Genomic DNA, 12780 nt, shown 5'->3' with positions numbered 1-12780 from the left:
AGAGCAAAAAGTGCTTGACTCTGTCTCTTCTTTCAGGCCTTTTCTGATTTTAAGAGAAAATTAGTTTCTGTCAGTTTCATTTCTCCTGTGGTGAACACATCAATACGTGATGGTCCTAAAAATTCCTCCAAGGACTGAGAAATCTCTGTATTTGTGAGCTATTTGCTTCTTTCACTCATTAACAGCTCAGTGCAGCATAACAAGTAAGCTGGACTTAAGCCAAGAATAACTTAGGAGCTGTCTTACGTTCACTACTATAGCCTTCCTGAGGAGGCTGAGCTCTATTGTCCTTCTGTTTTTCTGTAAAGTTTCACTATTTTGGGAAATTTATAAAATTGATTGAGACCTTATTAGAGCATCAAGTTTAAACATCTAAATATTTCAAAGCAATCAAATGAGTATTGGTATGGTCATGGGTGAATACATTTCCATAAGAAATCTTGCTGTGAATCATTACGGACGATCATATTTCGCTAAAATGAGCACACTTTTAAGATCAATATAACAGTAAAAGGTTACCCGTGTTGTCTCATCTGCCATATGTTTCAGTATGTGTCTAACATCTGCTTCACAGTGTGGCTCTGGTTGTTAGAGAAGCACCTGCAAGTGGGTGAGTGGGGGATCTGGGAGGAAGAGGGGAATATAATGGCATCTTGCCAGCACTCAATTCACACCGCTGCAACTGCTGTTTCTTATTACTTCTATACCTTTTAGCTATGCCTTCTCTCTCTTATAATCTCTGACGATTACAACTGAACTGACATCTCCTTTGTTGAGAATCAACTCTCCGTGGTGAAAATAATATGCATAGGCTTTGTTCTCGAATGTTCAAAAAGACATTTTACTTCTAGAAGCATTTTTGAAACACCATGTTGAATCATTCAGAAAATAACTATGTAACCTGATGTTACAAATGGTTCACCATCCACATTTCAACTGGTGGCCTGTTTTTTTGTGTTTTTCCCTCCATACTATAGGAGAACACATTCTGTCTGTCTTGAATTGTTAAAAAAAAAATTTAAAAAGTTTGTAATTACAAATTATTTGGTGCAAGAAAATAATAACTTGTATTTCATAGAGTGATATACACAATTTCTAGGTTTTATTCCCAGATTTGGGGAAAAAAAATATTAGGTTGTTTATCAGAACTTAAGCATAATTAAAATATATTGTTGAATTGATATTTATCAGTTTATCTAACCTGTTCTGAAATGAATATATCAACTGAAATTTTACAGCAGTTTTCCAGTCCACTCAAAACACTTAACACTAGAATCATATTCCCTCTTTTCTCACTCACATTTATACAGTAATATTCAGCTCAATGAGCACCTTGTTGTTAAGTCTCTGGCCTAAGGGAAATCAACATGAAACAGGAAGAAACTGGAACTGAACCTACAACCTTACAATTGCAAGACAGCTACCAACTGAGCTAAAGAAACCCTTCTGAGCATATCAGTGTAACATATCCCTATAATAGCTAGGGATTATACGTTGTTAATGAGTCATTAAGCTGTTTAAAATGACTAAAGCTGAAAAAAACTTGTAAACATGAGTTAAATACCAGTAAGTTTTATATAGTTCAGTGTGACTGAAAACAGCTTGTTGGATCCTGGCACATTAAATTAGACCTCAGGGAACTGGCACTCTCAGTGGTTTCTTGTAAGACAGCTTTCTAAATAAGCTGTCTGTCTTCTATCTGAGTTTCATCTGTCAGCTTCTTTTTCCAAGCCGTCAGTCATTTCTTTCCTACATTTTCTCATGAGGACACCAACAACATAATGCTTGACTGTGGCACTTTGAAACCGTACTATAATGCTGATACAAGCTGTCAGTTCCTAGCCTGACACTTAACCTGTTTACTTCTGGCGTTGCTGCTCACTCATACACAGGTCTTCAAGCAGAAAATAATTAGTCGTTATACCCAGAGTTCAATGGTATTATCTATTTCTGAAGTGTGTTACTTCTAATCTTTGCATGCGAACACATACACGTACGCTCACAATCTAGTTCACATATTGACACTTATAGTTGGAATACCACTGTCAAATAGGCAACCCTATTTACTGCCAGCACAACCTACCAGCATCACTTGAAATAACCCTCTCATCGTATAAATGTCCACTGATATCAGTATTAGCAAAAGAAAAGACGTTTTATTTTATTTTCTCTAATAACTTGATTTTAAGTCTTTTTTTCTTATTCATTTGATCTTTCTGCCCTGCTTGTTCCATTTCCTCCACACCTACAGAGGCTTTATGTGCATTCTATGAGCCAACAACACTTCTACCTGTTTACTGCATTTTGTCAATTGTCAGTTTGTAATCATTCTCACCATTTTCCCTTTATGAGTAATGTTAATTAGGACAGGCAACTAAAACAGAATAACACACTGAATATTGCTGCCTGTGCTTAATTGTTGAGTGGAGTTAATGCAAAGTTGGTGAATATGGACCCTCTAAATCGGGTCACCAACCTTTTTGAGACTGGGAGCTACTTCACGGGTACAGAGCAACACGAAGAGCTACTTGTTTGATACAGACATAAATTTTCTTGGCTCAGCCTTTATAACAATATATATACGTATATGATTACATGCTGCCTGATCATATTAATGTTAGGGACTACTGACAATAGTTATCAGTAATAATTTACCATGGCAGTTATGGTTAATTGCTATTATGTAATCAGAGGTTCTTAGTTCAGAGTTTTAAGTTTGATTCCCTTTTGGAGCTTTTCTGTGTGATTCTAAATTACGCACAAGTCACTGAGAGTATGGATTGTTGCAGCTTCAGCTGTACGCACTGTGAGATTTTCCTTAAAATAAAAAAAAGAAAAGAAAAGTTATTGTATTTTTTATTATCCAACCCTCTTTATTATTAACAAAATTGTAGAGAGAAGAAAAAGTTATTTTGTGCCAAAACATCTTGTATGTAGCGCACATCAGTGTGAGTCTGTGGGGGTGGGCACGCCAAAGCCTAAATCTTATTGGTCAGTTTGCTTTTTCTGTGAGCTAAAAATGATGAGTGGAGTTTGAATCCCCCATAGTTCTAAGATCCGGCCTGAGCTTTTTACAATGTGCGCAGTTCTGGCGGGGTCGCCGGTTTATTAGCTTTTTTTGTGGTTTTGCGAACTTAAAAGCTGACGAGTCACCCATTGGCTGACACCAGCAATGTCAAAAAAAAATGTACGACAGATCGGAAGGTATGTACAAAACTATCACTGCACCTGACCTGCAGGAGCACACCTCTCCAACGCGCATCATGTGCGCGTTGCACATAAGCAGCACAAACCTAAACCACTAAAGCAGCACAACCATTTTTTATTCGTTTTTTTTACACAAACGATGCTAAATAATAAAGACATGGAAGCGAAGCCCACCAGTGAGATCCACGGACAGAGGAGGATGTTGAGTCCCAGGTTCAAGTGATGTCAGACGTATAAGGAGGAGATGGTGAAGCTACACTGTTTGCTTAATTTTTACTCTTTTGGGGAACGTTACGACTAGATTAAATTGTTTAACCCACAATGTTAGCGCAAAGCTCAGGAAGAGCAGCAGATGTCAGCTAACGGGTGACCCATCAGCTCTCCAGTTCGGGAAACATCAAAGAAGCTCATAAACAGGCGACCCGCCAGAACCGCACACGGTAAAAAGCTCAACCGGCATCCAAACTGCTCTTAGAACTACGTGAGGTTCAAACTCTGCTCATTCATTTTTAGCTTACAGAAAAAGCTCCAGGCCGCCAAATAAGCAAAAGCAAACTGACCAATAAGATTTAAGCTTTGGCGTGCCCTTTAACCCCACAGACTCAGACGTGCGCTTCGTACAAGATGTTTTGTCACATAAGATCTTTTTTTTTCTCCACAATTTTGTTAATTGTAAAGAGGGTTCGATAATAAAAATTTCAGAAATTATTCTTTTCTCTTTTTACTTCAAAGAAAATCTGCGGCATCAAACGGCATCTGCGCATAGTTCTGAACTTTAACCATAGAAAAGAGTTGTATGCATAAAGCAATTTATTTTAAAAACTTTTTTATAATTTACTTAAAAAAAAAATCTAAATATAAACAAATGTTATTAATTCAATGTAAAAACATTAAATTAAATAATTTCTTTGGCAGTGCTCCCTAATGACAATGGCTACTTTTAGAACTTGCTCCGCGGGCGACTGACAATGCCCCCTAGGGCGACAGGGTGCCCGCGGGCACCGTGTTTGTGACCCCTGCTCTAAATGTTCAAATAACTCTCTCCACCCACATGAAGGCAACTGGGGTTTATGTAAAAAATATATTTGGGGTAGGATCACGAACTGTCGCAGAGAGCATTGCAATCTTCAGTGAGAGTGGGAAAGCATGTACGATATTCTAAAGAAGTGGAGTTAACCTCTGGAGAAAAAGAGGAATGAAAATAGGTAGAATCAAGCCAGGACAATTTTCCGAGTGTTTGCCCATACGCATATCTTTCTCTATGTGCACACCACAATCCTTCATGCAAACAGGACTTCAATTTCATCTCTGAAAATGTTGCAAATATGTGTGTAAAGATGTCCTCACACTCCCAGACATTTTAATCTGCCTTGCTCTTCCCTGAGTAAAATATTTTTTTTAAATTAATGTTTTTATACAGGAAGATTTATGATGTTTCTCCATCTGCTTGTTGGTGTGATTGCAAATATTGATTATAGTAGTAGTATAGTATAGTAGTTCTTGTTAAGAGCTTGATGCAAAAGTAGATCTCACCTAAACTTTTCACAACGCTTTTTTCACAAAAAATAATATAAATTATTAGGAACAAAAACTAAAGATATATCTATGTAATTTTGATATATATAGAAAACATAGGTATGTTAGAGACATATTTCATTATCACATTTAGTCAAAGGGTGAAAACACTCATTCCTACAATATATGAAAAGGATGTAAATATGAAAACAAAAATTAGAGCAGGGAATTCTGGTTTTATCATAGGAAACATTGAATAAGCTAAAGTCGGTGTTAGCCGGTCAAAACTTATACAGTCAAGATTAAGATTAGAAATTGATTAGAAGTCTTTGATCAGTGCATTTCTATTCATAATATACTTTGACGATTAAAAGTATTAACATATCAAAGCTCAGGCTTGCACTGAGCATTGGAGCATTTTTTCATCATTCTGATGTTTTCAAGTCTTCAAGTTTTGCAATAATACTGCCTGTAAAGGAGCTACACCTCAGAATTGATAAACAAATAAACAGGTTTCACAACTGAAATAGAGCAATATGACCTGCTACTAAGCAACAGACAAAATGCTGACCAAGTGGAAGCTTTCTGGTTTCACTTTCAGTCTGTATTTTTTAAGCTGGAAAGCCTCTGGGCATCAGTTCAGCTACAATAAATACTTGATATCCAAACAAAGGGTCATGGACTCTGGGTCAAGTACAGCTCATGCACTGTGACCCCACTTTACTGTGGTTGCTTCCATCAATAAAAAATATATATCTGACCCTAAAGCATTATACATTAACTCTTTGAAAGTTAGAAAATAGCATCATGTCATGGACAGCACCTATCAGTTTGCTTCAGTCTTCTGGCATATTATTTCACTTCTAACTAGTACTTTCTCACCAATATTAAGGGATTATTGACTTAAAACAAGCTTCTTTTGAGTGTATTAAAGCATTTGCATTAGAAACTAGACCAAAAATACTGGGTAAGACTTTGTGTTTTTATAGTGCACTATTTTGTTTATGCCCTTCAAATGTTAATAGCATCAGTGATGTCCCCTTTCACTTATTCTTCTGTGTAATGCTGGTCTGTGCCAGTTGTTCCAACCTCTGCCTAATTCCCACTAAAGCCATTAACTTTAAGCCATTTGATTAAATGCTACAACCGGTTCACAAAGGAAATGAGTCAAGTATAGCATTATCTGATCAGATCTGCCAACTCCCTAATAGGAAGTTAGCATAGAAAAAAAGAGAGTAGAGGAAATATTGGGAGGAGAAGAAACGGCCTAATATGAAATGTACACATAGTTACCTAGCACCTAACACGTTATGGCTTCTGACAAAAAGATTGTAACCGCTTTTATGTGATGTATTTGATTAGATCTTTTTTATGAATGTGTTCATCCAGAGTTGTGGACAATTTCAAAAATTGTTCTGGTTTCTAACAATTTGAAAGAATCTCTGACAAGGCCAACTAGGATACCGATAAACATTTTACTGGTTTTATGTAAATTTTTAAAAAGGGTTATGCTTCTACGGAGCCCTCTAGGGGACATGGGGAATTTTTTTTCTTTTGCGTTACCTCGCAATACTTTTGCGTTACCTCGCAAAACTTTTGCGTTACCTCGCAATACTTTTGCGTTACCTCGCAAAACTTTTGCGTTCCCTCGCAATACTTTTGCGTTACCTCGCAAAACTTTTGCGTTCCCTCGCAAAACCTTTGCGTTACCTCGCAAAACCTTTTGCGTTCCCTCGCAAAACCTTTGCGTTACCTCGCAAAACCTTTTGCGTTCCCTCGCAAAACTTCCGCGCAATACATTTTACATTACCTCCCTTGCACCGAGAAAGCGGTTCATTTTGGAGCAGCACTCAAGACAAAACAAATCAACGAAACAGGTAAATAATCTTAATTCACCACAAATACTGTATATTTAGCAATATTTATATATTTTTAGCTTCACTTATGACAACTATGTCAAATATGAATCGTGTCTGTTGGAAGAAAAGGTAGTTCAGACATCTGTTTGCTTGCTTAAAGAAAAGAGAGACGAGGCGGGGGATGCAATGTTAATTTCTTTAACGATGATATCTAAATTATTTCGTTGACGACCAATTTTTAAATGACAATAACTAGACTACACAACTTAATCAGGCTAAAGTTTACTTCATTCCGCTACGTCAGTAGTTTAGCGGTGTCACTGTTATATATAGAACGTAAGGGGATTTATGGCAGGGCTGGGACTGACACCATCTTTTAAAAGACAGAATCGTTCTTTATTTGGCAGTTAAATGATGCTGAAACATAATTATCAAAGCCTGCAAAACTTTTGTGGCGGGACCTGCTACGGACTGCTGATGCCTTCAGGCGCTGATGTCACGGTTGCCTAGACAACAACTGATAAATTGCACAATCATGGCATATATGATTACAGCCATCTGGGAAATATGATACGAGATACTATCACAAGGAAGACTAATGTGTATATATATACACACCGATGTCTTTTCGGAAACGACATACAGTATATATATATATATATATATATATAATATATATATATCAGTGCTTCTTCAGAAGAGGGACAAAACATGTCCTCTGGATAAAGCACAGAATTTCAATAAAATATAGACAAAATATAATTTCTTCAAATATTAAAACTAACCTGGGCAATATCAGCACAGCAATATATATTTTCATGATGTTTGCTGAATACTTTTTATTTTGAACTATGTAGTAGGTGTCTGTAAAAGCCCTTGACCTGGAGTGAAACTCAGTACATTATAATAGTCTAAAACAATTAAAGAAATACTAAAATAATATATTATGACAATTAAGCATAAGTATCAAAATAAATAATTATAATACTATCAATAAATTGAATTAAAAATCATTTTATATATTTCAACACCATCAGACATGAAAAGAAATGTAAAAAAAAATCTGGCATTATTTAGGGGCACCAGACAGTCTGAGGACCCCGTGACCACTTTCTCTTTCTCCCTTTACTACAGTGTTTCTCAATTCCAGTCCCCAGGCCTCCCTGCCCTGCATGTTTTAGGTGTTTCCCTTCTGCCAAACACCTTGTATTGAATCTAAGGGTGATTAACAGGCTTCTGCAGCACTTGATGGTCATGCAATCATTTGGATCAGCTGTTCTGGAATAGAGACACATCTAAAACATGCAGAGCAGGACTGAGGACTGGAATTGAGAGGAACTGCTTTACTAGAATGGCGGGGCAGCACTGGTGCGCTTATTGTATTTTTTTATTTGTTTCTTTCTGTTGTAGATTCTGTCTTTTTCTCTATCTCTTTTAGCCTCGTTTAACTGCTTACACGCACACGCTCCAGCTTACATAATTTATGGTGCCCCACAGAAAAGTGACATTGAAATACTTATGAGTTTAAAGTCTTGTAGTTTTATTAATTGTGTACATTATGAATTTTGAAAGCTTTGTTTTGAAAATATGTATTTATGGACTTGTTCTACATTTTCCAAATTAGTGTATATAGGCATGGAGGAGGAGCTTGAAGCCTTCCTTCGATCAAGGCATGTTACGGAAGAAGACATAAATCAGATGAAAGCGGATAAGGTGATTACACATTCTGTTAAAGTTTATAGTAAGACTACAACTTGTTTAATTATTAGTCTAGATCAGGGGTCTCAAACTCCAGTCCTGGAGGGCCGCTGTCCTGCAACTTTTAGATGGATCTCTACTTTCACACACCTGAGTCAAATAATGAGGTCATTAGCAGGACTCTGGAGAACCTGACTGCACTTAGGAGGTGATTCAGCTATTTCAATGAAGTGTGTTGGACCAGGGAGACATCTAAGAGTTGCAGGACACCGAGGACCAGGATTGCCCACCCCTGCAATACAGCATGATGCAAAACATAACACAATCATATATGATGCAATATAAAAGTACTGCATAGTATTTACTTAAAAGTTTTACTGTATTAAGTATAAAATTACTTATTGTAATCTGTAAATTGTCATATCTAATTGCAGATTGACAGAGGCGTCATTTGTGTCATGAAAGATGAAGAATTTGCCAGATATGTCCCTTCATATGGCGACCGCTTGGCTGTTGTGTCATTTTGTCGACAGAGGGAAGCAAATTTCGACAAGGAAGGCATTTTAAATAGAATTAGACAAACGATTGAGACAAGGCGGATGACAAGGAAAAGACATGTTGAAGTACCCCAGCAAACAACAGTGAGAAATTCTGGCTTGATGGCAAGACCTAAAAACAACAATGCAGTAAAATCCAAACGCAGATTGGAAGTGGGATGGCTGCACTTTCAAAGTGGGGATTTTCATCAAGTTAGGTCCAAATTTGGAGGTGGAACCAGACATCTTGCACTTGAGAAAAACACCACTGTGTCAGAAGTCATGACCATTGCAAAAGAGTTGTTTTTTCCTGGTGGATTATCATCAAAGGGATCCATTATGGACTTTACACTTAGCATGTGCGACTTCAAAAGACAAACTGTATCTCTGGACAGTACTCTTGCAGGACTGTATGAAGAATTTAAACTTAAAATGTTACGGCTTTATCTGTGCACCAAGGACTTGGAACATTCCTCAGATTCATCCGAGGACCAAAAAGACGTCTTTGAACAGGTAATATCTGTTTAAGCAAAACCGTTAAAAGGTGCCAGTCAATTCAAATGGCATTTTTAGTTTGGTATTTAAACAAAATAAGAAAATGTTTCAACTCCTAATCAACTTCTACATATTTATAGGTTCTCAGCCATCCAGTACATGGAAAACACCCAACCCCCCAAAAAACAAAGTTACTTTAAACTTTTATTTAAGTTATAATTGAAATAACACATAACTTGTACTAAGAGCCACTGCAATAAATCAATATTTATTAGGAATTTTATTAAGTGAAGTTAGACATTAAAACTTATTTTTAGTCAGAGCCTTACGTTTTTATAAAGGTGTACCAGAGACAAGATTTGTGACTTTGAACAAAACTCTTATCTAAACATTCGAATCTTACTTTGACTTCTATGGATCTCACAAAGTTTTTTACTGAGAAACACTTTTGATATGCATTGCTACTTGTAATTTTTGGCCCTGCAGCTTGAACACAATAAACAATTTTTACACCACATTTTATGTTGCATTTCACTGTAACATAAACATCCTCTTAAGGAATTTCCCGGTTTATGGTTAAGTGATGAAATGGAACTTCCTCCCTTGCTTAACTGTATTGTTTGGCTACCCGATTGTTTCACCTGCTCATTGATGAAATGCTGTAATTGATTGAGTTGTAAAGTAACTGCTAAAAAAAAAACAAATGACCACTTTTAGCAAACATCAAGATTACAGGAATTCAAAGAGTATATATTTGGGTGTAGTATTATTTGACATCACAATCTTATGGATGTCTATGTATGATTTTTTTTCTTTTTTTTACAGCCTCACAATGTTGGAAGACTTACTCAACACTCAACTTCTGCCCCTTCTGCTGAGCCATTAACTTCAATGAATTCTTTGCAAGGCTATATGCCAGGAGAAGCAGGGCACTCAAGCCAGTACCTTATCACAGATGATGAAGCATCGCTGAGTCCACAACCCAAATCTTTACCAGATGGAACTGAAGGTCATTATCCTGTGTACGTCATTGATGACGATGGGGAACTTTTATATCCTGCCTTACATTCAACACCTAGTCCCTCAAACCAGGAAACAGAGTATTTCTATAGAGTTGATAATATGGAAAACCCTGTGGTAATGCAAGAAAACGAAACAGTGATGGCCAACTTCAACAGCATTAATGGTCTGGATGAGACAGATGATTCTGGAGTAGTTCAAATAGGGTCAAGGTCAGAAGATGGTGATGGTGAGCTTGCTTCTACTCTTCCCATGATAGACAGTCATCTTGAGATAGAAGCTGGAAACTTGTCAGAAGTAAGTGTTTTGTGTTAAGGTTTTATTTGCTTCTGTATATGATTTGTTTGCTTTAATAAAAATAAGATTACACCTATGTAATGTCATGAAGTTCCTAAATTAGTTTTATAAGGCTTTTCAATTTGTATTTTGACAGTCTTCCATAAAATTTAGAGTTCTTTGTATAATGAAACAAAAGATTTTGTTTCATTAGACTATATATATATATATATATATATATATATATATATATATATATCCTATTTTTTTCAAACTCTTGGTTATATTATGAAGAATATATGACAACTAAAATGTACTATTGTAATTCATGTTATGTTCCAGGCTCCACAAACGGCTGTATTACACATGATCCCTTCAACAGAAAATGATGCATTACCGTCTTCTACAGGAGGTGTAGTACATCCCAAAGACCCAAGGTATGCATATATCCGGCGTGCCATGGTCATAGATGACCTTCTTAATTTGTTCATGGACAAAAGTATAATGGAATCGGAATTAAACATGGAATTTAATAATGAAATGGCTGTGGACAACAGTGGAGTGTCAAGAGATGTGTATACAGCTTTCTGGGAGCAGTTCTTGGAGCTCTGTGAAGGGGAGGAGGAGAGGGTGCCAAAACTCAGACCAGACTTTTCGAAAGAGAGGTGGTATGCACTAGGCCGAATTTGGGCTAAAGGACTCATTGATCATGGCATATTTCCAGTCAGGTTGTCCAAGGCATTCATAGTTGCCTCTGTACTTGGTCTTCAAGCAGTAGAAGATGAAGTTTTGATGTCCTCCTTTTCTAAGTATTTGTCGGAGAGCGAGCGAAGTACCACAGAGAAGGCTCTCAATGGTGTACTGGAAGAGGATGAGGAGGACAATTTGTTGGATCTGTTTTCACAGATGGGGGCTCACAGCATTCCATGTCAGGAAAATATCAAGCAAGCAATACAAGTCATGGCTCATAAAGTCATATTACAAGAACCAAAGTATATCATAGATTGCTTTAATGAAATTTTCAAAGACATTGCATTAAATCTGTCTCATCCAGCTGATGTCCTTCATTTATATGAGTCCAAAAAAGCAACAAACAAAAAAGTAGTTAACATGCTGCAAACAGAGTCTTTGTCCCTGTCACAGAAAGAGCAGACAACATTCACTTACTTGCAAAGGTACATTAGGAATGCAGATCAGCGCAAACTAGAGAAATTCTTGCGATTTTGCACAGGGTCCTCCGTTTTATGCACAGAAGAAATTAAGGTGACATTTAATGCTGAAACAGGTTTTGGGAGAAGACCTGTTGCACACACATGTGGAGCAATCATTGATGTGCCTTATACTTACAGTTCCTACCCGGAATTTAGAACAGAGTTTGACAGTATCTTGGGAAGCAATTTCATGTTGATGGATATTATTTAAGCTTTTAAAGGTAGTTGACATCTTTGCTAAAATAAACTACACTATTATTCTGTATTATATACCATGTTCATGATGCTGTGTGTTCATGATGCTCCTCTACTACCGAGCCCTTTCTTTTCTGTTGCACAATGTTGACAACATAAGATGTTAACACTGGTTTAAAAGATGTGTTGCTGTTAAAAAGTTCTAAAGCGATCCAATGGTAAAGGGTGTGTTTAAGAATTAAACTAAAGAGCAAACAATTCCCAGTTTTCTTGTAATGTTGACAATTTTATGTAATAGTTCCTGCTAACATTTGAGCAGTACGGTTGCTGTATTTTTGTCTTTATCCGAGTAGGTTTAGAAATTCAGAATGTTTATTTAGATGGTTGAATAATGCAATGAAGTAAAGAGAACAATACTTAAAATACAACAAAATTCAGAGGGTTTGTAACATCCGCCAACTTCGATTTTCTGGTGATCGTTGTGGTGTTTTTTTGGTTTTGTTTGTTGCTGTATTGGAGGGGCAAAAATGTTTCAAGTTATTCTTAAAAATGAAGTAATATTTGTAACATTTGTCTTGCAATGATTATATTTTTGATACATGTTTGGATTTCCTGTCAATGTTCACAATAAATGTTTACACAATTATGCAATTTGTTTCCAGTGCTTTATGTAAATGATGAATTGTATTTTCAGGACTTTCTTAGTCATTTGATTTAGCCACAGCTGTGAAAAGTAATTTAACTGTGTGCGTGTTGACTTCTGCATTT

The 12780-nt window shown here is 36.6% G+C and overlaps 1 protein-coding gene across 1 annotated transcript in view; it reads left to right on the top strand.

The window, feature by feature from the left end:
- lsamp (limbic system associated membrane protein) overlaps nucleotides 1–12780 on the top strand; it is a 783778-nt gene that overhangs the window by 74356 nt on the left and 696642 nt on the right. The window lies entirely within an intron of this gene.

Source organism: Xiphophorus hellerii, chromosome 18 (genome assembly GCF_003331165.1).
Source record: "Xiphophorus hellerii strain 12219 chromosome 18, Xiphophorus_hellerii-4.1, whole genome shotgun sequence".
In the NCBI taxonomy this organism is placed as follows: Eukaryota; Metazoa; Chordata; class Actinopteri; order Cyprinodontiformes; family Poeciliidae; genus Xiphophorus; species Xiphophorus hellerii.
The sequence above is the reverse complement of the archived record's forward strand: the minus strand, read 5'-3'. Positions and strand labels throughout refer to the sequence as shown.